The sequence below is a fragment of the Phaethon aethereus genome, assembly GCF_964289735.1.
Source record: "Phaethon aethereus genome assembly, chromosome: 4".
In the NCBI taxonomy this organism is placed as follows: Eukaryota; Metazoa; Chordata; class Aves; order Phaethontiformes; family Phaethontidae; genus Phaethon; species Phaethon aethereus.
In genome coordinates this window covers 56,353,014-56,369,459 of record NC_138578.1, presented here as the reverse complement: position 1 = coordinate 56,369,459, position 16,446 = coordinate 56,353,014, and the positions used below count along the sequence as shown (strand labels likewise).

The 16,446-nt window shown below is 43.1% G+C and overlaps 1 protein-coding gene across 1 annotated transcript in view; it reads left to right on the top strand.

Annotated features, from left to right (window-relative positions):
- GABRB1 (gamma-aminobutyric acid type A receptor subunit beta1) overlaps positions 1-16,446 on the top strand; it is a gene marked incomplete at its 3' end in the record, with an annotated part of 138,904 nt that overhangs the window by 107,160 nt on the left and 15,298 nt on the right. The window lies entirely within an intron of this gene.

The following is a 16,446-nucleotide window of genomic DNA, read 5'->3' as shown; positions in this document are numbered from 1 at the left end:
GGATAGTTTAAATTGTTAAATAAACAGAGAAACAAGCTGATCCGGGATTAACCAAAATAATTCCCTGATACCTATGTCATCAACAGAAGCGATGTTTTCATTTTTTGTAATAATGAAGTATTTTGTTTCTTTGTAAGTGCATAATCAATATCAACCTTAATATAAGTCAGTGGAGGTGCAGCTTTTCATTTAAATCTTAAATTGTTTGGTAGGAAACTTGAAATGATTCCCTAATAATTATTTGGTTTTGCTCCTTTTCCTGGAATTTCATTTTACAGCGATTTTAGAAATTCTCTGCCAGGTTGAAAACAACAAACCTTTTATTCCAACAGCAAAAGATTTCAATCAAGCCAACATTCACAGTAGGCTTAAGGAAAAATAATTTTTACTAAAGAGCATTGTCTGAACAGAACCTGCTCATTCATTTCTTTAGAGATTCAAAAATGGTGGGTTTTATTTTTAAGATCCTAGTGTTTTGGCACTGCGGGCAGACAACTCAGAAAGAGAAGCAGGGAGACAGTGTTGTCACAGTTCCCCATGAAGCACCTCAATAGCTGCAGTCCAAAGTCACCACAATAACGTATTCTCCGTTCACCGTTCAACACGTACAAGGAAGTCTCTGGAAGGACATACTGGTTACGCACCATATTGAACCCCCTTAGCAGATGCAGTAGCATAGCAAGCTGGGCCAAGTCGCTGGCGTGTAATGAATACTTGTGTTAGACCAACATGTATTAACTTTCCCTGTATGTCTGCTTTCGGTTAGCCTGTCATACCTACATAGCTCTGAGCTGACTGAAGCACCACAAACCCACACCCCTCTGTATGAACACATATACAGACATTTTCTTCTCATTCCCGAGAAGCAGAGGCAGTAGGCAATTGTAACTTCCCTTTCCAGTGCTGCCCTACTGACCTGCCCAGCTACTTTCTGCTAGTGTAAAACTCTGTCCAAGTCTCATAATCCACCACTTTATGGGACCTAGAGAGCAACTCATTAAGCTGCATGGTTGTCATGTGCATCCTTGGGCTTTGCAGTTCCCTGCTTTTTTTGGCACAAAACATTTTTCTTGATGTTGCTTGCTGCTGCTTGGCTCATCTTCTGGCTTAAACTTATTAAGGAATGCAATGGATATGTTTGAAGAACGAGTCATATCTTGATTTTCAAAATAAAGTGCATAGCATCTCTCTTCAGTAACCTTTCTATCCAATCATGAGAGGAAGTGGATATATATACAGTACTGCAGCAGTCAAAATGAGCAACATCATATTGAAGTTGCCTTCATACTGAATTCATACCTGAATTTTTTTGCTGAGAGACAGTTGATTTGAAGTCTTCAGCCTAATCATGACTAAAGCTGATCAACGTACATGAGCATTTATCAGCTAGCAGCCCAAATAATGAAACCAGATTGACACCTGGCTGGCTCATACCTCTTTATTCACAAGCTTTCACATGAGTGAGGCTTTGTAGGTATGAATGCTCAGTGAGAATAGACTTAGTACTACCACTGAGACCTCATCAAGAATCAAAATTAACATCAGATGGAATAAGCAATTAAAATGCTAACACAATCAGGAATGAGAGAATACCATGTCACCCATGTGGCCAGCCACACATCCCCAAAAGAAAATTGCATTTCAGACCTTTCGAACACTTGTTATAAATAATTCATGTCTCCAAAGATATTTATGTTGATATGTTAATACTTGTTGAGCTGATACAAAGAAATCAACAAAATCACTATTTGCCAACAGGTCAAAATTGGCAGAATGCATTACTTCTAATGAGTATTTAGATCAGTTCTACTAACAACTGAATGATTTTTGAAAAGCACAAACATGCTGACCTGCTGCTGGAAGCCCACAGGTAGTAGATATGTCAGGAACACTGGTATCTTTGACAATTCTCCACCTTCTAATGCACCACAGCTTTTCTCCTCTGCATCTCTAAAACTCTTGACAATTATTGATCACACCTGGAAGAAGAACGGAGTTCTGAAGAGCAGGCTGCCTACTTCTTTCTTAGGCATTTGAGTACAAGCCAGCCAGTTGTCCTGAGTACTCTGCACTTAGTAGTACCCATTAATCCCCTTGAAAGCTACGAGGGGGCAGAGTGGAGAGGGTGAATAAAGAGGTGATAACCGTGACCACTGCCTCTCTGTTCATGCCACGTGCATGTGACATTTTCTTCCATGACAGGACCAGTTTATGAGATTCCCGCTCTACACCACTCCTTCCAGCTCCTGCAACACACTTCAGCTATTCAGCTTTCTATTGTGCCAGTATACAGATCTTCACAGAGCTACGATGAAAACCAAATTGTTAACATTTTCTTGGTTGAAAAAATATCCCTTTGAAAGAAAGGCTTATCCACCTCCGTTTTGGCATTGACAGGAATTAAATAAACCCTAGGGCAGAACTGTTCCTTAGATAAAAGGGCCAGGGAAGGTGGTGCTGTAATCGCTATGCAATCCTGGAACTGCCTGTGTAACAGCAAGCAGCATCTCTCACTGCCAGACAGATACTGTGCACTATGGTCACTGCCAGACCATTTTCAAAGCACTGGAAAGCGATTTTGTTCATTTTTATGAACAAATATAAACCATATAACTGGTTTAACCCACATGGCACTAGCTTCCAGAACAGTAATATTTATGGAAACCACCACTCAACAGTAATTGCTACTTTGAGGACATGTACCCTAAGTTGCCATTGCCACTGACTTTCTTCTTGTGCTACCTACAGTCGTCTTGGCTTCAGCAGGAATGTAGTAACAGTAACACTGACCTTCTTTTAATCCTACCTTTGTTTCTTAACAGCATTTTTATCCTTGGTGCTGCCAGTACTCATGCAAGCTTCATGCCTGAAGAAAGAAAACAATAAACAGAACTGGACACACAGAGAGGAAAAAGACCTTTATGGATTTGTAAATCTATGCAATACTAACGGCTCTAAATCTAGTAGTTCCCAGCAGCACATAATCTGACACAGAAGTAACATGTCTGATCTTCAGCTGGTAAAAACTGGCCTGGTTCCATTTTTGTCAATTAAACCACCAAACTCTCACTGAGAATCTTCTCTATCTACTTTTTTATAGAATCCTAAAATCATAGAATCGTAGAATAGTTTGGTTTGGAAGGGACCCTTTAAAGGTCATCTAGTCCAACCCCCCTTGCAATAAGCAGGGACATCTTCAACTAGATCAGGTTGCTCAGAGCCCCGTCCAATCTGGCCTGGAATCTTTCCAGGTATGGGGCATCTACCACCTCTCGGGGCAACCCGTGCCAGGGTTTCACCACCCTCATTGGGAAAAACGTCTAGTCTAAATCTACCCTCTTTTAGTTTAAAACCATTAGCCCTTGTCCTATTGCTACAGGCCCTGATAGAAAGTTTGGCCCCCTCTTTCTTATAAGCCCCCTTTAAGTACTGGAAGACTGCAATAAGGTGTCCCTGGAGCCTTCTCTTCTCCAGGCTGAACAACCCCAACTCTCTCAGCCGGTCCTCAGAGGAGAGGTGTTCCATCCCTCTGGTCATTTTTGTGGCCCTCCTCTGGACCTACTCCACCAGGTCCATGTCTTTCCTGTGCTGAGGGCTCCAGAGCTGGACACAGGACTGCAGGTGGGGTCTCACCAGAGTGGAGCAGAGGGGCAGAATCACCTCCCTCAACCTGCTGGCCATGCTTCTTTTGATGCAGCCCGGGATACGGTTGGCCTTCTGCACTGCAAGTGCACTTACCACGAACTGCCTGTGCATGTCTTTCTTGCCCTTTAGTTTGACCATCAGATCTAGACTCATCCATGCTGGTCTCTTGCCCTCCTTTCCTGATTTCTTATACCTGGGTATTGAGATCTCTTGCATTCTATGGAAAGCATCCTTAAAGATCTGCCAGCTCTATTCTGCTCCCTTGTCCCTGAGGGCAGTTTCCCAAGGGGTCCTATTGACCAACTCCTTGAAGAACTGGAATTTTGCTTTCCTAAAATTCAGGGTCTTGACTTTACTCTTTGCCTGACCCATATCCCTCAGGACTGCGAACTCCACCAGTGCATGATCACTGCAGCCCAGGCTGCCTCCAATCTTGGCATCACTGATTAGCTCACTTGCATTCGTGACCAACAGGTCCAGTATCACATCCCCTCCAAGAGGGATGTCTATTACCTGGCTTAAGAAGTTCTCCTCAATGCATTCTAGGAGTTCCCTGGATTTCTTACAGCTCACCATGCTACTTTTCCAGCAGATATCAGGGTGGTTGAAGTCCCCCAGCAGGATGAGAGCCTGCAAACATGATGCCTCCTGTAGCTGGAGTAAGAAGGTTTTGTCAATAGACTCCCCTTGACTGGGTGGCCTGTAGTAGACACCAACCACAAGGTTCCCTTTGTTGCCTCAGTCTCTAGTTCTTGCCCATAAGCTTTCATCCTGCCCTTGGCTATTCTTCAGTGACAGCTCTTCACACTCTATCCATTTCCTGATGTAGAGGACAACGCCTCCACCCCTCCTTCCTCCCCTGTCCCTTCTGAACAGCGTGTAGCCATCGACAGCCACACTCCAGTCATGGGATTCGTCCCACCAAGTTTCAGTAATGGCAACCAGGTCATAGCTTTCTAGCATCACAGTGGCTTCCAACTCCTCCTGTTTTTTGCCCATGCTGTGTGCATTGGTGTAGGGGCACTTCAGCTGTGCTGTTGGCTGTGTCACCTTCTTAAACGAACACCCCTTAATTTCTTTGAGGTATTTCGCTGGTGTTTCCCTGTTGGCTCCTATTACCTCAGGAGCCCTTGGCTCGTCTCCGTAAGACTTCAAGTGTGCTCCAGCATACCCAGCATGTCTCAGAGCAACAGGCTGAGGGGCCTCGCTAGCACCCCGTCCCTCTAACCTTGGCATCTCATACCACAGCTTGTCACAGGCAAGCCTGATATCCATATCCCTCTCCCCCTTCAAGTCTAGTTTAAAGATTTGTCAATCAATCAGCCCTGATAGCCTGTGAGCAAAGACCCCCTTCCCTCTTTGAGAAAGGTGAACCCCATCTGATGCCAGCAAGCCCAGTGGCATGTAGGGCATCTCATTATTGAAAAACACAAAGTAATGGTGGTGACACCAGCCATGGAGCTATGAATTAACAGACTGGGCCTGTCTGTTTCTTCCAGTGTCGCTGCCTGCAACTAGAAGGATAGAGGAAAAAAATTACCTGTGCTCCAGATTCCGTTACCAACTGGCCCACGGCCCTGAAATTTTTTTTGACTGCCCTTGGACTACATGTTGCAGCTTAATCACCACCCACATGGAAGAGCACTAATGGGTAATAGTCCAAGGGCTGTACCAGGCTACGAAGTTTCCTAGTGATGTCCTTAACCCAGGCCCTGGTTAGTTGTTTCAAATGTTTGTTCTAAGTGGATGGCCCTTTCCTCAGTCCCACCCTTTAGATCTGATCAGCAGAAACACTGTAAATTAACTCAGAAATTAAGATACATATTTATGAGGAGCGTTCAATGCCTGTAGAAAATGCACACAACGATTTGGAACTTAAGCAAAATGACAAAGGGTGGATAATAAATAATAAATAATAATATTATTTCTTAGAATAAAGTCAAAGGTCTGTATGGGCACGTAAAATATCTATGCTGCATTTAAACAGGAGTAGTTACAAAACTGATCTCCACTCTCCTGCAGACGTAAATGCATGGCTTGCATGGAGGTGCATACCTGCAGGTGCAATCACAAGCAGTATGACTGAACTTTATGAGCTTTATGTTCTTCTAATCCCATGTGCAAGGGCCCTAGGGCTGCCAAGTGGTTCCCTGAACAGCATCCTTTGGAAAGCATGTCAGCTAACAGGTTTTACACTCAGATTCACAAGCGTTTGGTGCCACACCGTCCTGTCTCCTTGTGTTTGAAGCCATGCCTGCTTCCTCAATTCAGCCTTGCTTATTTACCCAGGGTCAGCCTGTGGCTGGACCGTGGAGGGATGCCAGGTCAGAAAGCTGCTGCAAACACTGCCTCGTCTTCCCCTCAACGTGAGAGCTGCAGGACCTCCTTCATCCCTAAAGGGTGGCAGGAAGGTGGCATCTGAGCGAGTCCTCTGCCTGTCCCACCTGCTTCCCCACCTCTAAACCAAGCAAGCTGGGGACACATTTTCCCCTCCAAAAGCTCGGTGCTCCCCAGCACGTCCACAACAGCTGCACAACCTGGTCCTCTCTTGAATTCCGCTGTGTTGTTAAGGGAGACTTACTCCCACTGCAGAAGGAGCACGCTCCAGAGGAACCAGGCAGCCCCATAGATGAATTGCTCTTAAGCTACTCAAAGAATAGATTATTTGTGAACAGAAAGGCAGTGAGTCATTACACCTCACAGGGATGCTGTGGAAATTAGCCAATTAGCCAAAGCCAACCCCTGAAAACCTAAAGTGCTAACAATTGTTCCTTAATAATACCAGTGAGTAATTTAAGGCACTGCAAATAGTAGCAAAACAACTGTGCTACACAGGAATGGGAAAAGAGCACAAAGAATCAAACGCTGCCCTATGATCAAACCTCTCCAGCAGAGCAGCCAACGCAGGGATAATATGTGCTTATATTGAGCCAGCAGATTATTTTCATTAAAAAATTACATTTCCAGCTTTCCCGAAGCTATCTTACAGGACTGCAGAAGCTATGTATGCACAGCTGACAACCAGAGAAATGTATACATTTAGGAGGAGGAGAGCATTTTGGCTGCACATGTTCCTTCACACACATTTTCATGGCTTTGCTCAAGCAATTCACCTTATTCTGAATTCTGCAGCAGCAGATGGGTGGACCATATCAGAGGCTCTACACCTGTTTCTGTGTCTAATACCGTGATGGCCACTGGAAACTTCTGCGTATAAAATCAAGGGATTTTATAACTAGAACTGCTTCATCAGCAGAGCTGGGATCTGTAACAATCCATTTCTCACAGATTAGCATATACGGGGACAGAGGAGACTTAATACTTGGCTGGAGCTTACCCAGACTGCTTGGCACTCTCGTGTGAGCTCTGATGGATGTCAGCTTGGCAATTTAAGATGTTAAATCCCCCAGCTGTTAGTGCTGCTGTACCAGGTAGCCTCTGGCAAGGACTACAACTGCTATGGCAGTTCACAAGCCAGTGCCTTGGCACAAGCCCACTGTCCCTGGCAGCAGCTGTGACGGGCTTTGGACCAGCATGGGTGAGATGAAGATACACTTCTCAGCCGACAAAGGAGCAGACAGAAGGAGGAGGCAAACAACCAGGGACAGTAGCATCGAACTGCTGCAGCTAAATCACCCAGTGCTTACTGAAGTCAGAGACTTCTGACTGCACAGAGCTGCCCCACTCTAGCATCCTTCCTTAAAAATACAAGTGCTGACCTCACCACACCATCTAGAAGATAAGGCAGGATACTGTTATTACTCCAATACTCTTTGTCCCTTTGAAGTTGCCAGGATCACGCTCATGGCGTGACCTTGTGGACTAAGCTTGCACCTGGCTTTCACTCAGCAGAAAAAAATGATGTGCCGACAGCACCACTCCGACAATAAATTAAATCCCCATTGGGGGTTTCTCTTCCAGCATCCCCCAAACTTAAGTGAAACATGTTTCACTGTCATAGGAGAGGCTGCGCTACAATTGGCAAAGTTATTTACTTATTGGCACAACACTATGTGTTTTACAACAGAGTGGATTATCAGAACTGTCCCTTTGGTCTCAAAAATCCGTGTCTCTGTGACAACTGTAATGCTGCAGCATGATTCAGGGATTGACACTGCAACGCTGAACCGGGTGTTAGCCTTGTCAGCAGCACTCAGAAACCACTTCACATGTGTGGGTGAACCGAACAAGCCCACAGAAACCTGAACAGAGCAAGCTGGGGAAAAGAGGAAGATTTATTTAGTTGGTTACAGTATAGAAAATTCTGCCTTGACTCCATTGCTTCTATTGCTGTCCCTGCTTCATATAGAAATAGACCTAACAGTAAATATATGTAATGCTTTGATGAAAGCACAACCAACTTAAAGTGATATTGCAGTGAATCAATAAAATACTCCACTTGAACCTCTACATAGGTTGTTGCCAGAAAAAAACAACTGTGTTCATACCTAAACATCCATTATCACCTCTGTTGGCACAGAGTGGTCTGACAGAACGAGATTTGAACAGATTCATCACAGCTCCCTGCTTGAGACAAGATTGCATTGATCCAGGGTATGATTGCATTTGAACTACCAAGGATATAAGAACCTACACCTCAAACAAAAAGGGCTATTTTTATTAGAGATGAAAAGCCTGTCTTAAATCCAAGCTTTCCCAGACAGCTTTTCCTTTGCCTGTCTGCAGGCACCAGATATCTAGTAATTTATTCATGCCTGGCAATAAAAATTCACTAATGAATATGACTGTGCTGGTACCTGAGGCAGCAGGAGCTTTGAGCTGGATCCACTCATGTCTTTTCCCTAAAGTATTCAAAACCACTCAAAGGGCCTCTGGTCTCATCCTGCTTCTTCTCACCAAGCATATCAAATCGCTTCCACAGAAGTCATAATTTCTCCCTTCCCAAAGGACCTCGTTACTCAGAGTATTCCAAAAACCAGTTGCAATGCCCCTTCCCATTAAAAAAAAAAAAAAGGCTGGAAGGACGCTCAGCTCTATGCCTTTTTTAAGAGATTACATCTTTCTGGTGTTTCTAATGAGGGCAGCTCCCACGCTTCACAGTTGCTTAGGTTCTGCCACATCTGTAAACGAAGAGCTTCTCTCACTCACCCGCCTGTCAGACTCCCCCTGCTCCCCCATGAGCCGTGTCAGCTGTAAACCCATGTCCTGGCACATGTTGCTTCCCACAGGCCCTGAAAACCCTGGGGAAAAAACCGTAATTTTCTCCACTTTGACTTGTCTCTGTTTATTATAGTGTAGCACTGTGAACAAGAGCTCTCTTCTGGTTCCTTTAACTGCTCTAAAATACACACTCAGTGTATTCAGTATTCACTCAGTGAAACATCTTTCAAACTCAGTGGACTACAAAGAGAGAGACCGAGGTACCTGTTCCAAAACTCAGATCACTCAAAGAGTGTGATCTTTCTGAGATTACCTATCTGAATGCAAAGGGCGTAAGAGTTTCTTCCTGCCCATCTTGATTTAATCTGCCAGCTATAAGTGATACGAGGTTCTTACCATTTCATCCAATTCACAGCATTCGCAAGTCACCAGTGTGCGGGTGGGTCTCCATCCGTGCCGCCTTCTGTACCGCCATTGCCGCCGGCTCTATGGCGTGCACAAAACGCCTTAATTCACAAGGGCTCTGCCATGGATCAAATGCCATATTCAAGCAACCAGCTCCCGCAAACCCAAGCAAAAGCATCGTTAACGCCAGAAAAACAGAACGCTTTATCGCAGCACGTTCGTAAAACGAGCAAGACAGTACCATAGGAATCATCCCCGCAAGAGCAGGAATGGAGATCAGCACACGCAGGCTGCTGCTGTCATCCCATACACTGCCCTTTGGGACAGCGAAGGGACTCTCTGGGCAACACATTTTACAATTTGAAACACACTTCAATCATTTCTAAAGACGTTCGGATACTACACCCTAGGCCACTGCGTACACCCTATGCAGAATACACACACTGAGCTTGTATCACGGCAAATCCGCCCTCAGAAGGATCGACCATGGAGACCGCACGCGATCTGTAGATGCACATTAACTTCTGACGTAGCTGAAATGCCATCCCTCTGAGCTGCAGAGAACGTGTTGGCAGCAAAACAGGAGTGGTTTTAAAGTTACAGCATGAGCATCCACAGCAGCAGATTTAAACGTCACGGAGATAGAAAGACTAGCGCAGAGCTGTGGAGCCGAGCAAGTTGTTTGTCAGATACTCTGAGAGGCAGATTCACAAATAGCTTGTTGATACTGAAACTGAGAAATTAGTCAAATAGGACTGTATGTTTCTTTTTTTTTCACATCGAAATTTAAAATGTATTTTTGGCTCAGTTTATGTCATTCCTTACCGCTCATCTTTTAAGTCAGTCACTAAGCTAAAATAATTAATTCTTCACAGTGCTAGTGTTAAGCCACAGAGACTGCTCTGTTTCCACACTTTGGAAAGATTTCTCTCCCCAGAGGCCTATAAACCAGTTATTTTACTTTCACAATGTATTTTTACACTGCACACAAATTTAGAAATTACTCATAAGCTGCTAGTATAAGTCTATATGACTTTCCCTTTTTATTTTCAAAAAGATGGATAGCTCATGTCTATATGGATGCATAGATTTTAAGAGCAAATACTTGATACTCAACGATTTCAGTGCATGAGCACATGAAATTAGCCAAGTCATTTATCTGGTATATCTTAAGCACTTTTCTGTTGCACACAGAGGAATGCACAGTTATTCTCACCGACTGCTCTTCTCATTTTAGTGCCATCTCAGTAGCCTCAGAGGTACCGATACAGGGTCCAGACTGTCCCCCGGTGACCACAGAGGACAGGAACGCTGGGGACAAGTGGCTTCCCAGCACAGCCTCACCAGGTCTCAGGCCAGGGGAACAGCAAAAGGAAAAGCTGGGCTTGCTTTTCCAAAATAAGGGTTCATTTAGAGGAGGGGCTGATTTCTGTGGAAACAGCTGTGCTCTTAAATGAGTCTGTATTTCTGCAGTCAGAGCAGCGGGTAAAATAATCTCTGCACCTGGTCATATCACATTTTCGGAAGAGCTGGCATATTGTGCTTTGAGATGATGCAATTGTCCTAGGATGTTACAGCCATAAGCACAGTTTATGTATTTACTTGTCTTTTGACAAGGTGTGAACTGCTGTATAAAACAAACAAAACCCAGAACAAATCGGGAGATTCTGGTACTCACAGATTCACTTCAATTTGTGAGAATGAAGCCTTGCCTTACACCAAGTTGCATCTGAGATACAGATATTATAAATCTTGAGAAATTCTCTGTTCAGTGCCTGTCCACTCTATGTCTTGATCTATACCTATGGCTCCATGACACTGCAACAATACAAATAAACAAAACACAGTGCCTCAAGTCTCAATGTGCAAAGACTGCTTACCTGACCTGGGACAACATTAACATGAAGTAGTTTCTTTAAGCGGGCAGTATACTCACATACGAGTCCTCCAGGCCTAAGGAATCTACTCCACAGAACTGAGAACAGAATTGAGTCCTTCAGATAAAATTCTTAATGCTTCTTCCATTGGCCTTCTGCTACCGCTTCTAACAGATTGATTTATTTATTCAACTTCCTCATAAAATTAAGGCAACAAACATTAAGTGCAAGAGTAGACTGTACAAAGAAATATCAGTCATTATGAGCAAATCCACAGTGTGTGGGAAACTTCAAGAAGAAAACATTGAGCATTTCAGTTGTGTTGGAAGAGTACATTCATACTGATATGATTTTTCACTGAATTTATCTTTTCCGGTGATTGGCAGCCCTCAATTCATCAGGCTTCCATGGAAGTAGCAGCACCAAGTTTCCCGGACTGCCAGCCCAGATCTCCCTGGCCATGCAGGAACCATCTGTGAAGAGAGGTGTATGTTTGTCTCCCTCAGTCTTTCAAATACCTGCTACCATTGTAGTGCAAGCCTGGTTTGTACAAGTGACAACTGTCCATCAGCATGTAGATTGAAACTGAACTAGACAATGATTCATTTCACACCAGACACTGGACACCAGGATCAGGGCTGCATAGCCATAGTGCTGATGGCCAGGGAAAATGAAAAGGCTGCACAGTAACTCTTAAGTACAGATCTGAGCTAAGGAAGCAGCACCTAAAGGTTGCTAGATTGCTTTCCAGTATGTCTGTTCCTGCTGGTGAAATGCAATTTTGGCTAATACCCTCAGTGACTTACTTTTAACTCAGAATATATGGCTAATCTCCTCAGCAATCTATCTCCATTCTTATTCATTTATGTTCTGTAAATGCCTATGAACACTAAATTACCTATAGAGAGTTTTTTCTCGAGAAAACACACGGTTATTTAACATATTACCATTTCTAATCCAAACCACACAGAGCATAACTGTCTTACTTGAATCCACGTTTAGGGTCAAAGCAACAGAACCTATAATTCAAATATTTCACACATTTTCTGTGGGCAGGAATTGGTACCAACAAGATTAGGCACACAGAAAATTATTCAGCACCCTTTGATTGTAAGACCTTGGACCTTCTCTCTCTATGGAGCACCTGCCCCTCCATTAACACCTCGTATTAGTCCACTAATGAGCGTGTGCCGCATGTCTGCCTCCACACAAAACTGCAGACACTAAGCTGACTTTGTGCATCCACCACCTAAAAAGCCTGTTCCTTGACTTTAGCCTATGCTTTTAGCCACAGAGCCCCCCCACTTATTCTTTAGTGCTTAAGAAAAAATGGCAACCATAGCAGTATCGCAGACACCTTGGTGTCCAAGAAGCCATCCATCTCCTCAGTGCAGGACTGTACCCTGCTCCTGAACCCAGCCTGTTCATTGCCCAGGGGAACATGCAGCTTGCTAATTCTGATTTTCAGCCCAGGCTAGTCATACCAGACTAGTAAAGTCTAACATTTCTCTACATACTCCTGTCTTTGGCTTATCATTGATTTGCCAAGGTGAAATTAATAACACAACACGTTGGTGAAGTACGCAATATTCCTTCCATACTTCCCCTTTATGCACTTCAGGCCTCCCTACAAAATGGAGATGGATTGATTTTATAGAGTGTTAAAGGCCATGTATGAAAAGTGGTGTATATTTTCTTAGTAGTAACAGAATTTTTCTATTTTCTACTGTAGTTTTGCTATTTTGTTCCTAATCATTGCTTGCACAAATTCAGTCTCAGCAACACAGCCCCAAAAATGCTGGTAGCTTGCACTGCTTAGCCCAGCTGTGAACTGCAGTACATGTCGTGGTGTTAAAATGATGCTGGTTTATCTCAGTGCCTTAGCAGAGGTAAATTTTCTCAGGAGAAGCCAATGCCATCCCAGCTTCATAAGCAACAGGGGTCATTTCTATAGAACCAAGACCAGGAATCAGTCTGAAGCTCCTTTTTTTATTTTCCTGTTACAGCTATAAATCTGTTAGCAAGTACAGATCTGGATGTACTTTTCCCTGAGCTTCGGTTCTTTGTAGGACTTTCTTGCTCCTATTTCTTGGGCAGTACAGAATTAGTATTTACCTATAGTTACAGAAGTAAAGCGGATCAGTGACAAAGTTTTAAAACAGTCAAATCTACGTTTCCTTTCATGGTTTTGTAACAATGTCATAAAGAACAACATGGTACTTTTCAGGCAAGGCTTTTTCCCCAGTGAAGTGAATTGTAAAATATATTTTCTAAAAAGGGTCAGTATTTCATTTTCAAAAGTCAAAATAGTTGGTATTTTTATTTGAAATTAATTTTGTTTAGAAAAGCCCTTTTTTCACTCAATTATTCCTAATTTTGGCTGAATGAAAAATTTCATGTAGCTCAGTAAAACTTTAAATCTTTCTACAATTGTTCATGAGTTGAAATTTCAGCTAGTTACAGTCAGAACAGTGAGTGAGACCACCGTGAAAACTTCGTTCTCATAGTTTATCTAAGAAGCCCATGTACGGTGGCCTCATACTTGCCTCCCTATTCACCTCTCTGAAAAATTTACGCACTTGAATTAAGTAATCAAAATTTTAAGAGTTTTCACCATCTCAGACAGGGGAACACACTATTGCATAGAAATATAAGGTGTACTTGCGTAAGCCATGCTGGCATAAGTAAGAAACACAACATGTCCTGATTCATCTGCGGTCTGAGTGCTGTTGAAAACAGAGACCCTACTGCCTTAGACAAGAGCAGGTTTTGGCCTGACACGCTGGAGCGCAAACCAGATGGACCTGGATTTCAGATACCTTCTTCACTGAGTACAACAGCTGTACCTGAAATTGGGGAGTCTGCCTGGCAACAAAATGAGAGCACTTAGAAGTAGACCTTAATTAGTAAATGAAATAAGTGCTCAAGGGCAAGATGTGTTTACAATACGAGCAGACAAAACTACGTACCATGCAATATTGACTGAACTAAATTAATTGAATGCTAAGCAGCTGGACCTCTGTTGCTAATGTTTACATAATGTGCTTATAAATAGTGTTGTTCTCTTTTTAACTTTGTAAAGCAACTCAAGTCAGAAAAAACTTCCAGGATTATGGCTTAGACTGGGATAGCCACCTATTGTACAGCAGCACTAGGTGAGAAAGACAGAGGACGAAACTGAGGGGTGAAAAGAATGATTTGCATCGGACTTACAACCTTTACATAAAATGTGCTCTTGACAGCACCACAAGCAAGTTACCTTAGTCTGCTTCGTGTGAAGGTGTGGAAGTCCTCTGAATTAGCAAGAGAGGTGAGGGACGGCAACACTGGGCTTCCAGGAGAGGTCGGGTCTCTCCCGACATGCCAAGGTCTCTCATCCTGAGTCAGGCACTCCCAGCCTGTGCTGCCAGGATAGGAGTAGAAACAATTTGTGGGCTGCATTTTGCTGTTCCTGAAAATTGACTTTTTTCCTCTCCTCATCAAACAAGGAGGGAATGAAGGGTAGAAGATAAAAAGAGAGAGAGGGAAGAAAGCAAGAAAACCTCAACAGAAATGATCAGGAGCTTTGGTTCAACTTTCTGCAGATTGAGATACAGCTGGTATCCAGTATAAGTGTCCATTCAAAAGGAGAAAAAGAAAGGGAGAAGTAGAAAGCTCAAAACAGATTCAGGATAAGGCATCTCAGAATGAAAGTAAGAGAAGACTGGGGTTTCTGACACTTGCTACTGGCAAGAAATAACCCCTCTCTTCCCAGCTCAAAACTGAGAAGGACAGTCTGGTACCAGCAGCAAGTGAACCTGGGTGCAAGGCAAGGAAACTATTTGGGTTAATCTCCTCATTAACCCTCTGTTAATAGCCTCATTAACCCTCTGTCCTGATCGCTGTTGACTAGCCTTTAGAGAAGAACACGACACTGTGACTTCAGAACTTTACTGGTTTCAAAGCCAGGAGAAGAGGATTTGGGCAGTTCAACTGGAAGCAACTGAACAAACAGTTCCTCAGCTGTTAACTACCAAAGTTAACTAAAGTACCATTTTAAAACTTCATGCTTCAGAGCCACTCAAACTAGATTATAAGATGAGAAATTAGCTAAAGGTTTGTAGAAACTGATGTGTGGTGGCTGTACTTATCAGGGCTGATCTGTTAATAGCAGTTGTGCATCTGTACATGCTGCATGTTGCATGTACAATTACGCAAGTATCTAGTCTGCACAAGAAGACACCAGTCAGGAGCACATACTGCACACCTCCGTTGTTAAAAAGGTTTAAAAAGCAATATCATTGCTGCTAATTTTGAGACAACAGGTTATCAAAATCTCTCAAGTCCAAAGTTAAATCACTGGCACTGCTCGCTAAATATTTGCATGTGAGACATCTCTGAGTTTGCAGTGACATTTTGGCCACTGAGTTACTATGGGCAGGTTGGTTATTACCACACAAAATGCGTGGGCATGAACAAGGTTTTCTAATCACCATTTAATTTACATGAATTACACAAAGATGTATAGAGTCAGAGGCTCTCAACATCAGGCTAAAAATCATCACTGCAGTGATGAAGTAAAAATATGAGTTGTAAAGGTGAAAGACATGAGACGGGCAAATCACGCTGTAGTGGAACAAGTCAGACCCTTAACTGCTGGACTGTCTCAGATCAAATGTCTGTCTCACACATCACCTGATCTCTGACAGTGGCCAGCAGCACGTATCTATGAAGCTAGAACAGAGCATAGTATATACGTGCTGGTATTTCCCCAGTAAACTCCTCCAGTAAGTGTTCTGCACTTGGCTACCTCAAGTCAGAAACAGTATCTTTGTGTTTAATAACCTGGATAGATTTTTATTCTGTGAATATATGATAGCTTCTGGACAAGCGTAAACTTCTGACACTCACATCACCTCGTGCAATGAATTCTGCAGTTTATCTGTATGTTCTATTTCCCCTTGTTTCTTTCAAACTAGCCACTAGCCATACGATTTGTTGCTTTCCTGGTCTAGAAGTGTGAGGGATTGTGAACAACCATGTCCCCTTCAAGCTCACCATGCTAATTTAGGATCTTATAGACTTTTGTTATAACATTCCCTCAAGCCACCTTACCTCCAGGTTGAAGAATCGTGACTCAGTCAATCCTTCCTTCAATGGAAGGAAGTCCATCCATAATCATCTCCATGGCCCTTCTTTGTAGCCAATTTAGTACAGCTATTTTTAGGAAAGAAAGAAAACTACATATAGCAGTCAAGAAATAGCACAACATGAATTAGAAAGCATATAAAAATGCAAACAAATAATTGTGCATTTGGTCTCCTTTCCTAATAATTCCTTGGTTTGTTTTTTTATAGCTAATGAGAATGAAACACTTACTAGTGAACAGGAAAAAAAAAAACAAAACAGTATGCCTTAT